Below are 19,257 nucleotides of genomic sequence, written 5' to 3'. Positions count from 1 at the left end.
CAGCTGGGGGAGTCCTGGGAAGAAGAGATTACTCTGAGGCCCCCCTTGTTCCTTACAAGTCCTTACATGCTGGTGCTAATGGGGCCGAGGTGGTGGGTTCAACCCCATGGCAGCCTCCCATGGCTACACTATCACAGACTCACCCTAATCCCAGCCAGCCAACCTGGATAGATGCAGCGCAAGTGGCAGGCCAGCACATTCCAGCTCAACATAGGAAGAATCTTCTAACAATTTAGACATGCCTGAACTTGTCCTGGATGACCCCAAGGAGCTGGGAGCTCCATGTCACAGGAGAGTGTCCAAATAGACGTACTCTATTTGTGCCTGTTGTGGCGTCTGCTAGCAAGCTGTGTGACCTTGGGTAGTCACTTAACACCTCTGGGCCTCTGCTTCCTCATCTGCATAATGGGGAGAGTGAACACACCTTTCTCCAAAGTGGTCTAAGAATGCAACGATGCCTAGAAAGTGCTGAACACAGTTTCTGGCACACAGGACGTGTTTGATAAGCATTAGCTGTCCGGTAAGCATTAACTGTGTATTTTACTCTATTTATTGGCGGGACAGAGAGGTGGAAAAAATAAGCATTCAGACTCTTTCCTCTTGTGATGGTCACAGGGGCTGTGGATGCAAAGTCGGGGGCGGGGGGTATGAGATGACAGGCTGTCAGGATGGTAGGTGCTTGGGAAAGAGGGAGAAAGAGAAGAGGTGACCCAACTGCAAGAACACCAGGGACCCTGCGTTGCACACCTGCCCACTGATAAGACGCCAAGCAGGCAAGAAGAATGACGAGGCCATCCAATGCAGTCCTTGGCACCGCAGTGCTGAGGCGTGAGGGGAGTGAGGTCTGAAGCAGAAAGGGGAGGGGCTTCAGGCCCAGGGGGCACGGCAGCCTGCCGCAGAGGCCTGTGCTGTGGCTGTGGCTCCCCTCCACCCCGGCTGCGGGCATCAGCAGGGTAAGAGGAAAGCCTGAACTCAGCTGGGAGCTAGCAGGGCGGAGCCGGGAAGGGCTGGGCCTGTCTGCCCTCACCGGGCCTGGCACACAGGAGGGCTCGTTAGATGCCAGTGGCGTCCTGTGCAGGGAAAGCCTGGCTGAGAGAGATAAGCTGCAGGGCCCCAGCACAAGCCCCGGCTCCTTGGCGCTGCCAGAGCTCATATTTATGGGACCCGTTCTGTTCAGCCTTCATGGCAATTAATAACGGGCCAGGCAGAGACCACGCTTGGGGTGTGTGTGTGTGTGTGTGTGTGTGTGTGTGTGCGCTGGGGTGGGGTGTGTAGGCCGGGTTTGGTGGGGGGACTGAGTATCTTTCCTCAGGGATAAGCCCTCTCTGCAGCAGATCTGGTCCCTCTCCCCGCTTGGGAGAGAGGGGCTGTCCTAGCCTAAGCCTTCCAGCTGAACTCTGTGGGCAGGGAAGGGGGCAAGAGGCAGGAAAGGGCCTGTTTCCTAGGCTTCTGGGGCTCAGCAAGCCCCAAGCCCACTCTCTGCACCCAGGTGGGGCTGGAGTGACTGAAGGGAGAATCTGGGTCTTGACGTATAAGCATGATACACTCTAGTTCCCTTCTCCCCGGACTACCACGCTCTGCAGGAGAAGCTGTGAGATTGGGCAGTGTGAGGGAGGAGGAACAAGGGGATGCAGAAGCAGGCACAGAGTGACAGCCTGGAGTTTGGGGGCAAGCCTGTTTGATGCCTGTGTGCAAAATTAGAAAAAGATGGCCCTTCAGAGTGGACCTGCCCTGCGAGAACACAGCCTGTACTGGCCTCCTGTACCAAGGAAAACGGGCTTCCTTCCCCAGGCAACGCCAGCAGCTCCAGGTACGCGGCTTCATGAGCAGCCCTGGGCTGCCTTTACCAGCACTCTCCGGCTTGCTCAGTGCACCGCCTGCACAACCACAGAGGGCAGCCCTGCAGCCCCCCGGGAGTCTCCTTACATCTGAACCCTACATCGAGAAGCTGGGTCACTCTTGCTTGGCCCTGGCTGCTTCCTAGAACTTTTCTCCTCAAAGTGAGGTCGGGGACCAGCAGCATTGGCATCCCATGGGAGCTCGGTGGAAACACAACCTCAGGCCCCATCCCAGACCTCCTGAATCAGGATCTGCATTTCAACAAGATCCTCAGGTGATTCAACTGTGCAGTAAAATGGCTTAGAAAACACTGGGGTTGTCCAAACACTGGCAGAGATAGGAGGCACAGAGAGAGAGAGAGAGAGAGAGAGAGAGAGAGAGAGAGAGAGAGAGGGAGGGAGAGGGAGGGAGAGGGAGAGGGAGCGGGAGAGAGAGATGCAGAAAGCAGAGAAAGAGACCCTCTGCAGAGTAGGGGCAGGAGAAGACAAAGCAGGGAGGAGGGGGCAGAGGACGCAGGCACCAACCTGTTCTGCTTGTTTCAGTCCAGTGCCCAGCCCCCTCCTCAAGACCTGTCACCAGGGCCCCTCCACATAGTACCAGCACACCGGGGACCTCGGATATCTGTTCCAGGTAGGTGGAGGCCCAGCCTGGCAGCTCAGAGTCCCAGGGGGGCACATTTCAGGGCAGGCCTGGACCCCTGGGGTTGGGAACCAGGGTTCTGGGGGGCCTGGCTCCACTCCATGCATCTCCCCGCCGATCTCTGCACAGGCCTTTCACCAGGATCTCAAGGCTGGTGTGCAGGCCCGCGTGCCTCAATCACTCCTGACGCGCCGGTTGCAGGAAGAAAATAGCTTTCAGCTCAATTACCCTTCACATTCCAATATCATAACGCTCCGACGAGGTTTTTTAACCAAAAACAAAAAAGCCGTGTCTGCCACAGGCCGGATGCAAAGCCAGCCATGCAGAAGGGACGGGCCTGCCAACCTAACAGCCCCCCAGGGGAGACTATGGGAAGGGACCCATCCCAAGGCACCGGCCGCACAGAGAGGTCCGGGGCCTCAGTTTACTGACAACACAGGCCCTGCCACTGCTCATCAACTACTAGGCCTGAACAACGCTCGGCCCTGGGGAGAGAACACCGAGACCCACGTCCAGGGAGGCAGCAGGGAGTGACGTGCCCCAGACCAGTGCCCCAGGTCTCCGCTGTCACAACACTCATTCTACTTTCTCCTTCTAGGGGCAGGAATGCCACCCAGACCCCTCTGAGTGCCACAGCACGATGGCATAATTCAGCTGGGCCACAACCTGGGGAGCTGGGGTCTAGTCTTCACGTCATTTCATACCCATTGGCTCATCTGTGTCTTAACAACAACGCTGACTAGTTAGGAAGTTAGCTAGAGCTAAGGGTATTAACCCCACTGCAATAGATGGGTAAACTGAGGCCCGAGGAGATGGAAGGAGAGGCCCAAAGACATGAGGAAGAATCTCAGTCTGGTGTCCCTTTAAGATACACTGCTGCCATGGGAGGTGAGGGCTGTGGAGTGGGGGTGAGGTCTGCTCCAGTCCAATGAATCTAGGCAGGAAGGAACTTATCTCCACTCCCTTAGTATGATGTGACTGCCCCCATCTGAAGACCGTTTTCACAGGGGAGGCATAACCAAGGGTCTATACCGTGAATCCTGCACACTCATGAACTCCTGAGCACACATGTTCCATGCTCGTGCCCCACCCCATGTCACACGTTGGAGGGCTCCAGAGCAGTGCCCAGAGGAAGAGGCCTGGCCCACCCTCTCCCACCCAGCTGTGCTTTCGTCTGCCTGGCCAGCTCGGTGCTAATGGCTTTGATGGCAGCATCCCCTCCCTGTGTCCTCCTGGCCTCCCGCTGGCTGTGGCCAATTGGCTCGTGATTTACCGCTCCGGGGCGCTGACCCGTGAGGGAGACACACGGGACAGAAGGAGGCGGGGCGGACGTCATGCCTGAGGTGTGTGCACGCATGCGTGTCCTGGTGCAGGGGTGGGAAGGTATCTCTCCAGGAACACGCTGCCCAGCTGGGCCCTCTAGGACTGGGAGCGGCATCCCACCCTCTTGCTAGCCCATGCTGGCCATGGCACTGGGCACCGTCTGGACAGAGGAGGACGGGGGGAGACCTCGAGAGGGCTGCCAGGAGCCTCAGCCCGGAGGGCATGCCCAGGAGACTAGCACCCCTCTCACAGTGGTCCGCCGCCTGCTGGGTCCTCTGAGAATCTGGGCACGCATGCCACGAACACCTCCACGGCCCCACCTCCCGACCCACTGTCAACAGAGGCAGCACAGCATGGGGTGGGGGACCTGGAGGTGAACCAGCTGTGTTCACATCCCAGATCAGCAACTGACTTAACCTCTCTGAGCCTCAGATTCCCCACCTTAAAAGTAGGGATAGGGCTTCCCTGGTGGCACAGTGGTTGAGAGTCCGCCTGCCGATGCAGGGGACACGGGTTCGTGCCCCGGTCCGGGAAGATCCCACATGCCGCGGAGTGGCTGGGCCCGTGAGCCATGGCCACTGAGCCTGCGCGTCCGGAGCCTGTGCTCCGCAACGGGAGAGGCCACAACAGTGAGAGGCCCGCGTACCGCAAAAAAAAAAAAAGTGGGGATAATCCCAATACCTACAGCACAGATGGGTGACACAAAGTACCAAGTGAATGCATGTACAGTCCCCATTATTGTTATTACTGTTGTTATTCAGTGCCTTCCTCATGCCCAGTACCCCTGGCCCTTATGGGTTCAAGGAATTATAAGATACAGACCCCATCTTTAATCAGTTCATGAATCCTGGGACTTGGGACCAGGAGAACCCACACATCAGACAAGTGTTATAAACAGAAGCTGGAACAGGAGGTGGGAGGAAGGCAAGGTCACTGAGCCCATGCCAGGCCTGTCCAGTGCCCCATCTCTTCCTCAGTAATGCCCCTGAAGCCAGAAAGGCCTTTTCTATCTTGTGGGGTTTACACTCACCTCAGATATAAGGAAGAAGATGGGGTGCCCAGATGCAGGGGATGCCTCTCCTGGCCTCAGACCCAAGCCAGTCCCTGCTCCCTCCCTCCCCAGCCCAGACTGAGAACTCCCACAGGTGACCCAGGCTTCTGCAGGGCTGGGTGGTGGAGGGGAAGGACAGAGCTGAGAGAACCAATTTGCCAAGCTCATTTAGAGTTCGTGTGTCCAATTCTGCTGCCTGGAGGGAGACATGCTTGATCTCCATTCATGCCACATGCCACAAGGGACTTGGGAGTTAGGAGGGGGGCAGCGGGGGCGGGGGGTGGGCAGTGGGGCCCAGCTTTCCCGTAGCACTAAAGCTGGGACAGGTGACTGCCCTATTCCACCCATCAGCCATCCAGAGGGGGCCAAGCTTTGGGTGGTGGCTGCCTGGGTCCTCAAGCACTGGCCTCCAACCCTGCTTTAAAGGTGCCACTGTGGGTGAGCAGGACCCAGCCGGGATCTCCTGGAGGCCAGGGACAATATCTCACTCCTCTTGTGTCCCCAGGGCCCAGCATGGACTTGGCATCCAGCAAGTTTGATGAATGAGTGAATAAATGAATGAGGGTGGGGTCAGGGGCGTGGGACCAACACTTCCGCATCCCAATACTGCTCTGGTAGTGAGCCAAGAAGAAACTCCTCTCTCTCTGTCTCTGGGCTCATTGATGCCAAGAGGTCAAGCTTTCCAGGAGGGTCTCCAGCACACAAGCACCTGCTAAGCCCTCCTCTGGGCAATGGGGAGGTCTTCCTGGGGTCCCAGGAGCGTGACAGCCAGTTCTTGGACGCGGCACTTCTCAACACAACGCTCCACACCCTCATCTGCGAGCTCTCCCTTTCTCTATCCCCACAGAATGGGCTCTTAGGCTCTCCCACCTCACCCCACTTGGTTTCTACAAGGCTTCTTCCCAGCCAGGGGCCCTCCCCAGCTCTGGGTGCCCCTGCCCCATGGCTGGCCCTCATGGATCATCCCTAATGACCACCAACCTCACACCTACGTCCAGACAACCCACCTCTGGGTACACATGTCCTCCTGCCTGAAGGGCCCCAAAGGAGCAAGTGAAGTAGAGTTTGGGGGTTTGGAGGGGTGTGCTGCAGAATGTGTGCCCTGCTACTCTGCCTTCAGAGCACCCGTATCTGTCTCCTACCTCTGCTGAAACAAAGTCCCACTTAGTGGCTTAAAACAATACACGTTTATCATCTTACAGTTCTGGGGGCCCGAAGTCCAAAATGGGTCTTACTGGACTAAAATCAAGTGGTTAACAGGCCTGTGTTTCTTCTGGAGGCTCCAGGGGAGAATCTGTTTCCACGCCCTTTCCCGCTTCTAGAGGCCACGCTCATTCCTTGGCTAATGGCCTCTTCTTCCTTGGTCACACCAGCAGCATAACAACTGCAGATCTCTCTCTGACCTCTGATTCCATGGTCACATCTCCTCTGATTCTTTTACCTCCGTCTTATAAGGACCCTTGTGATTACAGTGGGACCACACAGATCAGCCAGCTATCTCCCCATGGAGGCCCATAACTGCATCACACCTGCAAAATCCCTTTTGCCACGTGAGGTAACATAGTCCCAGGTTCCTGTGATTAGGATGCGGACATCTTTGGGGCTACTCTTCTACCTACCATACCCCAGTCCCGTTAAATGACGCCCTTTCCTCCAACATCCCTGACTGAGGTGCCCTCATTTCCCATTGCTGCCTGCAACCCCGGTGAGACCAGGCTCAACCCTTCTCCGAAGGCCTCGGTGGGGGACTCGCCAGCACTTCTGAGCCGCCTTCAGCATCAGGCCTTGGGAACAGAGCGCACCAGGAATGGTTCATGAAAAGCGGGGAGGGAACAGCCGTGCAAAGGCCCTGTGGCACAATGCCCTCGGGCACCAGAAAGAAGGTAAAGGCACAAGAAGGCACAGAGCCAAGGGGAGCTGAAGAAGGGGCTGGGGCCAGACCCTGCCAGCCTGGTGGGATTCTGGTCACCATCCTCAGAACACCACGGAAAGGTTTTAGTGACACCCCTTGCACATCACAGGGACTCAGTACAATTGAATGAATGGACGGATGGGAGAATGAATGCATTAGCCTGTCTACCTTCCTTCCTTTCTCACCAGTGACCTGCCCCAAACCTCCCTCCTGCACAGCAACAGTTAATGGGGTCTCCCAGGCTTGCTCACTTATTTATTTATTTCCCCACGGCTGCTGTCACCGACCCGTGCAGCTCGAGCGTGGCTCTGTGGAAGAGTCTGTAATCGCCAGCACACTTTAGGCATTACTTCCACACCATTTACGGCTTTCCACCCCAATAGCTGCTGTTGCACCTCCCTCCATCTCCATCTTTTGGGCTGTGTTGGGTGGGTTTTTTGTTGTTTTTCTAAAAGGTCTCGTGGCCCCTGCGTTTGGGGAATCTGATGGTTCGGGGAGGTGGCAAGAAAGACAATGCTTTGGGAGACTTATCATTCCTCTCCCGTTGCCCTGGCCCTGCCCCAGCCCTGAATGGAGAAGGGAAAAATACAACAGCAATCACTGCAAGCTGCTAAGAAGCCTTTAAAGATTTCTGCGTTTTCTCATGCAGGCCTGAGACTGGGTTGCTGGTAGGAGCTGCAGCTTTGTGGAAGCCTGAAGGTGCCGGAACTCAATAAAGGTCACTTCAACCAAACACCTCCCCCCGTCCACCTTCTCCGGACCCAAGGCTGCCCTCTCAGAAGCCGGCAGGTTTACAATAAACCCCAAACCCCAAGTGGATACGCTGGGGGTAAAATGCATTTGGACTCACTCTGGGGGGCAGTTACAGAGAAGACAGCATCTGGGACTAGCTGTGTAGCCTTGGGCAAGTCACTTAACCTCTCCGGGCCCATTTCTCCAGCTATAATATGAGGACAAGCACACCCTTCTTAGCAGGTGAAAGACTTCTAAGAGGATCGAAGGAGACTGTATGAGGGAAGGGGCCCACATCCTTTTTTCCCTTCCCCTTCCTCTCAACCCAAGTTTCAACCACTCCATTTAGTTTCCCGTGCAGCCTCCTGTCCCAGCACTCAGGCAGCTCCGTATCCACCTGCAGAGATGACCCCTGACTAGGGAGGGGCTGCCCAAAGGTGATGCCCACAGGTGATAGTCCTTCCAGCCTTGCCGTGTGCGGGCTGTAGGCTGAGCCCTGCACATGCATCATCTCATGTCACCTGCACAGTGGCAACCCTGCATCAGCACCACACCCATTGAATCAGAGACAGGAAGTTTCCTAGGGACTCACAGATATAAGTTGTGAGACCAAGATTCAAACTATTAACCTAACAACTGTGGGAAGTGACCTCCGAGATGAAGCTGGCTGCCTCTACTCCGGGTCTTAGGTGATGATAAAAACCTAATAGAATGTATACTATAAAATGAAAATGCACAAAAGTAATCCATGGGGTTAGAAGTCAGGACAGTGCTTACTTTCTGGAGGGAGGAGGAAGGACTGGAAAAGTCACAAGGGGGCTTCTAGGAGCTGGAGAGGTTCTGTTTCTTGATCCAGATGTGGCAACACAAATATGTTCACTTCGCAATTAACTCAAACTTATGAACACTTACGATTGTTCTTGTCTCTATATGTATGCTTAGGTAATACGTAGACTCAAAAAAAAGGAAGAAAAGAAAGGAAGGAAGGAAGGGAGGGAAGAAAAGAGAAGAGAAGAGAAGAAGAGAAAAGAAAAGAAAAGAAAAGAAAAGAAAAGAAAACTCATGAAGCCTGCAGGGCCATCGGAGAAAATACCCCAGGGGTTAATCTGTCCTACTTGCATGAGGCTTTAAGTTCAGGGCCTTCCTGTCCGTCCTGACCTCGACCCCCACTATGGAGTGGACAGGCTCAGGACTAACAGTCCCATTTAACAGAGGGGAAAATTGAGCCCTGGAAGGGGGAAGTGACTCACCCAGCCACAGGTGGTGGGGTTCCTGTCCCCTCCAGGCTACAGCTCTCCCCACTTTAACTTGCTGTGCTGCACGGACAGGTGACAAGACAGGAGGGGCTGCCCACTGGCTGAGCCCGCCCGAGGAAGACTCAGCACCCAGACCTGGGACCGGTTGGCCTCTCTTGCCCATGAGGGGGCCTGGGGCCACCCCAGGAAGGAAAGGCCAGGCCAAGGTTAGGAGGCAGAGGGTTGGCCCAAGAGTGGGGTTTAGAAGCCAGGATGGACGGAATGGGTGTAGGAGCAATTCCAAGGGCAGGGACTAAGAGAGGCCTGTGCCTTCAAGTCCAGTGGAGAAGACCAAGCGAAGGGCCTAAGTATGATCCCCATGGCCACCTCCAAACGGAATAACCCGGGCAAGTCTTCCAACTCCTCTAACACTTGGCTTGCTTATCTGTAGATGGTGACAGAGAGGACCAACCTCCCCCGCCCTCCCCCACCAGCTTGCTCTGAGGAAGGAAGATTAGGGTCTGGCTAAATGGTAGGAAGGAAGACGGTGCAGTGGGTTTGGGTGAGAGCGTCTCGGGGGAGGGCACAACACGAACAAAGGCAGGGCGGCAGGAAAGCGACTACCCTGTAGTGAGGATCCAGGACGGAGAGGACAAGAAAACTGGGAGAGTAAAGCCTCACGCAAATGGATGGATTTCAATGCAGGGTTTGTGCTAGGAATGGTGGGAGGCACAGCTGGGCTCACACTGGGAGATACCGAGAGGGGAAGGGTCAGTGGAAAAGGCCTCCAAGCCCCTTCCCTCTCTCCGGGGCAGGACTGCAAGAGGGGACAGCCTGAGCCTGTGGCCCTCCTGGACAAGGACGTGACCAGGCATTCGGCTCTTTGTGGCTGGCAGTACCCCATGCTGGGGAGGTGGGCTGGCCCATGGATGGTGACGACAGCGAGCGGGGACGATTGCATTGCACCTAGCGATCACGCCCGGGTGAAATCTCTCAGGCGCATTATCACATCTGGAGAGAAGAGCGGGCTTTTTAATAGACGGACAGGAGGCTTCTGCTTAAGGTTATTATAAAGAGGGAGAACTCAGCCCCTCCCAGCTTCCAGCCAGCACCACAAAGTTGCAAAGTAATTAAAGGCTGCTAAGGAATTAGAGAAATTATAATAATTCCATCACCCAAGACCTCTCTCCCTCTTTCTCTCATTTTCTGGAAGAAAACAAGGTGGGTCGGGCAGCCTGAGAACACATCACAACAAGTTTACTGTGTGGGCCCTCCATGTTACGGGGGGCTGCCAGGCCTGTCCGCAAGCCATTTTGACAATATCCGAACTTGTTACGGTAAGTAGAGGGGCTGAGACAAAAATCACAGAGCAATTTCCAAGAAGAGGAAAGGCAGGACCGCGTGTGGTCGGTCCACACCCTCAAGCGGGCTCTTCATCGAGAAGGCAGACTGCCAGGCCACGGCTCCTGGGGTGTGGGGTGCTACGGGAGTCTGGGAGGCAGCACCCGCTGGGCCCCCAGCCCAGCTCTGGACATCCACCTCTGAGAACAGCGCTACGCCTCCACCCAGGGGTGCACTCAGTCTCACCACGGGTCTGGAAACCGTCTCCCTGAGCATCTTCGCTGGTTACGTTAGATCTTCAGTGGTTTGCCACTGATTTACCAGGTGACCTTGGGCAAATCTTTGACCCTCTCTGGCTTTGTTGATCTCTACAGAATGTGTGGTGGGATGGGGTCACCTCGACGGTCCTTCTGGTGCTGGTTTCAAGGAGTCTATTTGAAATGCTCTCTGCCTATTACTAGTTATTTCTAGGTGACTCTGTTTCCATTTTTTCCTTGTCACATCTTAGTTGCATGTTTTCCTCATGTTTCCTGTCTCTCACTGGACTGTAAGTTTCTTGTCCACTAACACCCCCAATATCAACCAATCAGCACACAGCAATGGAGCCCACCTGTCGAGCTCCTTGGCCTTCCAAGCAACTTTCCTGAACTTTTCAGAACAACAGGAATGCCGGTCAGCTACCCTGTGGATGTGCTGCCTCGTATACATGCTCTCACTGAACTCTCACAACCACCTCAGTGTATCCCTATTTTACAGATGAAGAAACAGAGGCTCCGGGAGGCTAAACCCCTTGTTCATGACCTCCCAATGTGGAGCGAGAGCCCATGTGTGCCTGCCTCCACCACAGCGTTGCAGTAGGGATCAGGGTCCCTGTGTCACAGATGGGGCTCAGGTTCTCACGATGCAGTGAAGCCACGGCTGCTCCTGTGCACAAGGGACCTTCTTCAACCCTCTGTTTCCTAAAGCTGTTCTCCCACCCAAGGTCTAAGGAAACCTCACTGCCTGGAGGAAAAGGGGTGCAGGCAGGAGTTTTACACCCTTCCTCCAACAGGGCCCCACCACGCGGGAGAGGAGAACAGTAAAGAGAAAGGGAGATGAAAGACGCCAGATGGACTCCGGCACACGAGGCTGACAGCCCAGCAATGCTGCAGGAACATCTCCAGCAGGCAGCTATCATCTCCTTCCATTTAGGGGTTCTTTATTTAAAGGGCGAGGGGCACAATAAAAGGTATCCCGGCACGTGCCAGAGAATCCCTAACGCACACGAGCTGGGCTCCACACACGGTCCCCTGCTTCATATTCATGGCAAAGGGTCCTGCAGTCATTGCAATGGAATTATATGGGCCCCCAAAGACTCCCAGTGAGAATCGGTGAGGAAACCGACGTAATTAAAAACATTATTACCATTCAGACAAAATAATTTCAATCACATCTGGGCTCCTTCCATCTCCTGTTGCCACACTGTCCTCTTTCCTCGTGCTGCTGGGGGGGGGGTGCCCACAGCCCTGGCCATGCCCCATGGGCATGGAAGGAGCTGCCAAAGGGATCTCAGGGGATGGGGGGCCCTGGGTTTCACTCCACAGGGTGGAGGAGGGAGCAAGGAGCTTCGGACTGTGTGGCTAGGCTGAGCTCTCTGGGCCTGGGTTTTGTGGGACTCCATTTACTCCCTCCCGGGCACCCAAGACCAAGGAGGAGGTGGCAGAAAGATGTTGACTCTTCCCTGCAGGCAGGCGGAGCAGCCTGGCATTTACCCATGTGTGGGTCTCTGACTTCTCACGAAAATGTGTTGTACACGCGTTTGGGGACTGAAGTCTTGGAGGCTACCTCTGGGCACACGCTAACCCTGCAGGTCACACGGAAGGGGCATCGCTATGACCATGGCTGGGTCCTGACCACTGAGGATGGTCCTCACTGCAGACAGTGGGCAGTGGGCTCTGAGTGAAGCTTCTCCACTGAACCCCCATAGCCTGTGCACGGGGCTGTGTGACAGCATCCAGCCTTGGATGGGAGGAAGCCTGTGCTCGGAGCCCAGAGTCCCCAGCTCGTCTCCCTGGGCAACATTTGGCAAACCACAGCAGGTCATGGCAAAGTTGCAAAAAGACCCATGCAAAGATGCTGAAAAATGAGAGGGAAAGACTTGGCTCTAGTTGCAAGCATATCTGATGCGAGGGGACTTAGGGAAAGCAGTCACCTTGTATTGGCCTCAATTTCTCTCGTCTTGAAAATGGGAAGAATAACTTTCCCTTGACTTACAGAGTTGTCATGAGGACAAATGAAAGACAGTGAAAACACTAGGACATAGAGAAGACATTACTTAAATAAGTGCGCGCGCGCACACACACACACACCCCCCACAACCTCAAGAATGTAGAAATAGGCAGCCCTATTGCTTTGCGCATATGCATATCTTCATTGCTACAAGCCCAAAGCTCGCTGTCCTTGCTGCTGCAGGCTGAGACACCTGCCTGCTGGGAGAAAGGAGGGGTTCCAGGTATCCGTCACTGTGCTGCTAGCAGGGGGAGACCAGAAAAGGCACAGGCACCGGCTGCTCACCGAGGGACACAGAGACATGGCCCAGTGTTGCCACCTGGCTGGAACAAACTACTCTGACTCTAGCCAGCAGGATCCAGAGCCCCTGAAATGATTTATTGGCCTCCCTCTCCCAGATCAATAGGCGGGTGGATAGATGCAGAGGGGGCCCCCAGGCACCGTGGCCCCGAGGTAAAAATTAATATGGCCTGTCAAGGGTCTGCCTCTCCTGGCGTGGGAGATGACACTCTCATGAGCAGAGCTGACACCTCAGGGGGGATGGCAGGCACAAGCCAGTGGAAGTCCCCCTCACCCCCCATCTCTCTCTGCAAACCGGGGATGCAGTTTATAAATCATTCAGCATCTGATGCGCACTCCTTGAGGAGGGCAGCTGGGGGCACTGCTGTAGGGCCCAGTGGGTGCTAATAAGTTTGGCAAGTCCACCTCCTCAGACTCTGGGCCACTCCGGGCTCCCCACATGCCCACGGCACATGGGATGGCATGGCTGAGATTCAGGAATTGGCAGGCAACAGAGGGCGTCAGTGAGCACCAGCAACGGGCTCCGCATAAATGCTCCTGCTGTCCTCCCAGCCACCCAAGAGGCACAGGAAGCAGCAGGGCTCTGCCCACTCGTGAAGTTCACGTCCAAGGGACAGGTTCCTAGACTGGGAGCTGGGGACTCACAGGTGACCAAGCTCTGTTCCTGTTCTGTCTGACGGGAGACACGGACGTACAAACAACAACTACAACCATGAGCATTTCTTGGGCATTTACACTGGGCACTATGCTAAGTACTTCTCTTACATGGTCCCACACACTTTAATCCTCACAACAATTTTGCAAGGCAATATAATTATTTCCATTTTGCAGGTAGAATTGACGCTACCTGCCAAAGAACCCGTAACCAGACTTGTCTCTGAATCCTGGCTCCATCCTTGCCTAGCTTTGGGCAACTTACATATCCTCTCTACTTCCCCATCCACATCTGTAGAATGCGGACATGAGTGGCTACCCCATGAGGCGAGGACTCAGTGAGCTCCCACACTGGAAGTATGGCATTGGGCACATAGGAAGCTCTGAATTACAACAAAACATCAAATTATTATTATCATTATAGAAATGAATTATTTACTTTGTTTCATTGACAAAAGATTGACAGGAATACTCTTCTTCCTGTTTTCCCATCTCTAGTAAGGATATACAAGGAGTAACTTTCATTTGTCTTTATTAAGTGACATGGAGAGATGGTGTGGCCTAGTGGGACCCAGCGCCAGGAGCCCTGGGTTCTGGCTCCGACCCTGTCCCCAGCCAGCTTTGAGGCTCAGGCAAGGACTCTCAGTCTCTCAGGCCCCTGTCAACTCGTCCCAGCACCACCCGTCCCCACTTCTAGCCTCATCCCACCTTACAGCTGGTCACCCAAAGCCAGGGGTGACAAAGATCTATGCAGGACCTGTCCATCACAGAAACTGGGGAGGGACCCAGAGGGCCCAGGCCCACTTCCAGCCTGGCTTTGTTTCTACAAGGTAATAGTGGGCACCTGCAAGGGACACACACACCTATACAGTCACTGTCCCGCCTCAGCAGGATCTCTGGTCAGGAGTTAAAGTTCATATTCCTCTTCGGGAAATTCCAGTATATGAAAAGAAGCTAAAGGATCACAGAAAGTACTGATATTCAGAGACAACATCATCTGCTTCTCTGACTAACAAACTCCTACTTATCCTCTAAGGTCCCAAACAAATAGCCCCCATATATAGACCAGGTCATGCCTTCCACAGTCCCCTCCATAGGTCTACGCCTTCCACCCTACTTTGCACATTCTAAGCTACCATAGCATTTAATACATTTAGACATAGTTAGACATCTACTTACTTGTTTTTCTCTCTGTAAAATTACCTTCCCTGAGCACAAAGACCCTGGTTTCAATCACCAGTAGTTTATGGTGACTGAGTGTGGCTCAATTCTGTAGTTTATGGTGTGGCTAAAATGTATTATGAGCCACAAACTGGGCTAAGGGCTTTTCCTACCTGCCTTATTAGAGCTCTCACAATAACCCCACATGGCAAATATTGTCGCCCATCTTATAGATAAGAAAACTGAGCTCCATAAAGGTTAGATTCCTTCCAAAGTTGTACAGCTGGCAAATAGTAGAGTCTGTGTTTTCTACCCTGCATATCCAAGCCAGCTGAAAATCCCTGGGCCCTGCTCCATAGCTGTTCAACAAATGTTTGTGTTCATTTCAAACGACTTGAGTGGATCAAAGCACAGCGGATCAGATTTGGGCTTTGAAGGACAGGCAGAATAGAGTTAGGCTGAGAGAAGAAAGGAAACACTCCAGTACTAGTTAGAACAGTACAAAGTGTGTTTTACAAAGAAAAGAGAGAGACAAAGACACACGCTCAGAGGCGCTGGATGAGCCCCTCGGCTGACAGGAGGATTCGTGCTGAGGAATACCAGGAGATAAGTTGAGAAACGTAGGTTGAGGCCAGATGGATAAAAGCCTCCACTGCCCAGCTAAGGAGGCTGAACTTCTCAGAACTTCAGTGACGTGGCCATCCCTGACACTTCAGAGGCCCTCCTTGACCCGAGGAGCCACCTGGCACCATCTGACTTCTAACCTCACGCCATCCTCCTGCCCAAACACCCAGGCCCGAGGGTCACCTCCCCCGGGCACAGCTGGAGGGACGCTGAAGGTCAGCGAGGTGGGCACGCACCCCTAACAGAGGTGCTGGAGCAGCGTCGCTGGGCACAGACACAGGCAAACACGTCTGAGCAAATTGGAATGCCGTAAAAGTCTATTACAGCAAATCAAACAGCAGTCAGCATGACAGCCATTAGCCTGAAATGAATACACAGGGGCTTAATGAGGTCTGTCAAGGCTGGCTTGGTGAATTAAGTTGCCAATTCTAGCAGGATTTCCCTTTTCTTTACAGACTTGAAAGCATCCACGCTGCCTCTGCCTCGTTAGGGCTTCGACAAGTGAATTGCAGGGCCTTTCACCCTGATAAAATGGATAATTACATGTAGAACAGCTTAGTGAGGGGAGAGGGGTGGGCAGGAGGGGCACCAAGAACAAACAAACCCAAACACACCTGTCCGGCTTAGGCAGGGGCTTTCAGAGGGAGAGGGGGCAGGGCTGGGTGGGCAGGGGGCGGGTGAGCTTCTCCCAGGAAAGGGGCAGTGCCTGGTCTTGACCCGCCTCCCATCTGCTCCTATTCCAGGCCTGAGGACGTGGGTCCCCATGGGTGATGTCTCTAGGCAGTTGTTGACAGGCTGAAAGTTCCCCTCAGAGATGGGCTACCCCAGCACCTCTCAGAAACCCTCTGATGGGGAGGGCCACAGATATTATCCTCCAGGGCTTGCTGTCGCCATGGAGTTAAAAATGCAGCTTCCTGGGCCAACTGTTCCCCAACTACTGATTCAGAATTGCAGGGGCGGACTTCCCTGGTGGCGCAGTGGTTAAGAATCCGCCTGCCAATGCAGGGGACACGGGTTTGAGTCCTGCTCCAGGAAGATCCTACATGCCGCGGAGCAACTAAGCCGTGAACCACAACTACTGAGCCTGCGCTCTAGAGCCCGTGAGCCACAACTACTGAGCCCGTGTGCCTAGAGCCCGTGCTCCGCAACAAGAGAAGCCACCACAATGAGAAGCCCGGGCACCGCAACTAAGAGTAGCCCCCACTCGCCGCATCTAGAGAAAGCCTGCACGCAGCAACGAAGACCCAACGCAGCCAAATAAATAAATTAATTAATTAAAAGAATTGCAGGGGCCCGGGAATATGCCTCCCAACAGTCCCCCAGGAAATTCTGATGGGGTATGTTTGGGAGCCTCTGATTCATCACCTCCCCGGCACTCAGTACTAGATGGCTTCTGAGACACGGGGTTCTCCTGCTTCTGCTTGTATACCTTCAGGGATGGCGAGCTCAGTACATCCTCAGCAGGACAGGGGAGTAGATTGTGGGGTGGGTCTCATTAGAAAGTTCTTCCATATGTAGACCTAGATTTACCTCCCTGTAACTTGTTCCCCACGCCTATCCCTGGGTTTTGGACACAACAGACCCAAACATTATCAGGGCCCCTAGGGCTGGGGGGAGTGGAAGTTGGGAAGGTTAGGGATGGTGTGCAGGTGGCTAGGATGACCAAAAGAGGAGCTGAGTGCATGGAGGCAGCCACTGGAGGTCTTTGTCAGCCCTCAAGGAATAATGAAGCACTGGAGGATAAGAAAGGAGCCACTCCTGCTGGGATGCCTCCTCAGATCACGGCATGTCAGTCCTGGAAGGGGCCTGGCCCAACTCCCCAGTTTAACAGCTGTTGGAGTTGAAGGCAGCAGAGGGGCAGTGACAGGTCTGAAGTCTCACCCAGCCAGTTGCTGGCACAATCAGGACTAGAACCCAGATGTCGTGACCTCCAGTCTCCCTCTTCCCACCATACAACACAGGAGCTCTGCTGCTCACCTTGGCGAGCTTCTCCTGGAAACCCACCTCCTCCTGGAAGCCTGTTGAGATTTCTCTGATCACTCTGGCACCCCCTCAAGACTGATGCCTCACAGGGTCTGCAGTGACCCCTGTCTCTCTGGTTTGCATTCTCATCCTATTCACATCCATAGGGCCTCTTTCACTGAATCGGGCTTCTCAAGGGCAAGGGCAAGCGCCTGGGGTTTCCAGGGTGACTTCAATGTAAGCAGGAGACCCCTGCCTGAATTCTGGGCCAGGACCAGCAGACTCTTCCCTGGTACTCCAGCTGGGGTTTGAGCCAGGCAGCTAAGCTCTAGCTCAGGTGTCCACCCCAGGCCAGGGCTGGTCAGTGCCAAGCCACCTCGGGTCAGGAGGGGCCAGGCCTCCATCCAGCTGACACCACATCCCCGCTGGCCACACGGAGCAGCCCTGAGCAGGGCATCGAGTATCAGGCCACCTAAGTGACCTGATAGGGAGGTTTACATGCAAGCGAGTAAACCACACAGGCCTTCTTCCAAGGACTGTGTGTCCTTCCAGCCGGCCCCTCTTGGCCTACCCTCTCCGCATCAGATGGGCAGGAGGCAGGCCATTTTATCCCACCTGTCCTCTGCTTTTATTAGATAAGGAGCACCATGGCCCAGAGAGGTTAAGTGACATGCCCAAATGGACCCAGCAATCTGGGAGCAGAGCAGGGGCTAGGCCTGGGGTCTCTGGCCTCTGGTTCTGGCTCCCCTCATTATATATTCCTCTGGCCTCCCAGGTCTCTGTGCAGTGAGAGCCTGGCACAGCACCAAGCCCACAGCAGACGCTCAATAAATATTTGTTAAATAAGTGAATGACTGAAGAGGCTCTCTCCTTGGAGGCTTTGCCTTTGGAGAATCCTGGGGGATTCCAACAGGGTGGTATTGGAGGTCACATCTTCTCCTGGCAAGGGAGAGAGGAAAAGGCTGGCCCTGGCCCAAGGGCTGGGAAGCAGGGATGTGACCCCTCATCCCCTTGCTATTGCTGCTGTCTGCTGCCCCCCGTGAGGGAAGGCAGAGGGCAGCCATGCCTGCCAGGATGGCAGCTGAGCAATGGGTGCAAGGCTCATTAACTCCGAGCTGTGCCCTTGGTTTCTGAGCCCGGGACTAGAGTGCAGGCTGGCACGTAGAGACCATTAAATTAGAGAGACTTCCAAATGAGCCGGGGCCCGGAGCCAAGCTGCAGTCCTGGGCACACCGGCCACAGCTCAGGGCACCGTGTCCCCATGCTTGGGACTGCAGGCTCTCTCTCCTTAGGTCCCACCCCATGAGGGGAAGGGCATGAGTACCTCTGGTGTGTCCCACCTGCACATCTGTCCTACTTCACTCTGTCTGGCACAAGCACAGGACCCTTGGCTCACAGCTGAGTAAGGAGGGCCAGCAACCGGAACTTAGAGGCATGAGATCCGGTTTCTTCATCCCTGAGGAATCTGAAGCTGCCCTGGGAGTCAGGAGGCTCAAAGTCAAAGCTGTGTGACCTTGGGCAAGTCACTCTCCCACACTGAGCCTCACTTTTCTCATCTATAAACTGAATAGATATTTTCTAAACCTCTTTCAGTTTCCTGATCCAATGACCTATAACATAAAGGGGCTAGCACTCCAATGCCATGGTGCCAGGCTGCCTCTCCCCAGAGGATTCCATCTCCCATCATTCCCATCCCAAACCTTTACTGCTGCCACCCAACCCAGAGCCCCGAGGGCAGGCCTGAGGGACACCCAGTTAGAAGCTCTTTACCCTCCACCTTCAAGGTCTTTGAATCGCTGTCAGGCCAGAAGACTGCCATCGGCCACCGGGGAGAGGGACAGTAAGCAATGAGAACGCTGGGGCCATCGGGAGCCAGCAGCCAGCTTATTAAGGAACTGTTTGTAATGCAATGATGTGCACTTCTCAGTTACGAGCAATGGCGTGGTTTTACCCACACGCACTCACGCAAATACACTGAGTTACGCAGACAACCCAAAGCAGCCGAAGGCCAGCAAGACAGCGCAGGGTTCAAGAAAGAAAGCCCCTCCCAGGTACTGCATGCACTTTGCATCCTGGGGGACCTGCTCTAGCCAAAGCTGGGAGGCCTGGGGTTAGGCCTGCCAACGTACCTGCCCAAGGCCCGCACTGGCTGTAAATGGAAAAAAACGTGCAACCTGCCCCTCCCAACCTCTGTCCTGTCCCTGATTCTGGCTGGA

The 19,257-nt window shown here is 54.6% G+C and overlaps 1 protein-coding gene across 1 annotated transcript in view; it reads right to left on the bottom strand.

Annotated features, from left to right (window-relative positions):
- The window catches only part of LOC309834716 (cadherin-23), a gene marked incomplete at both ends in the record, with an annotated part of 313,077 nt that overhangs the window by 227,786 nt on the left and 66,034 nt on the right, over positions 1-19,257 (bottom strand). The gene's annotated exons all lie outside the window — the stretch shown is intronic.

This window comes from Grampus griseus (assembly GCF_964374135.1).
Source record: "Grampus griseus genome assembly, chromosome: 16".
Lineage (NCBI taxonomy): Eukaryota > Metazoa > Chordata > Mammalia > Artiodactyla > Delphinidae > Grampus > Grampus griseus.
The sequence above is the reverse complement of the archived record's forward strand: the minus strand, read 5'-3'. Positions and strand labels throughout refer to the sequence as shown.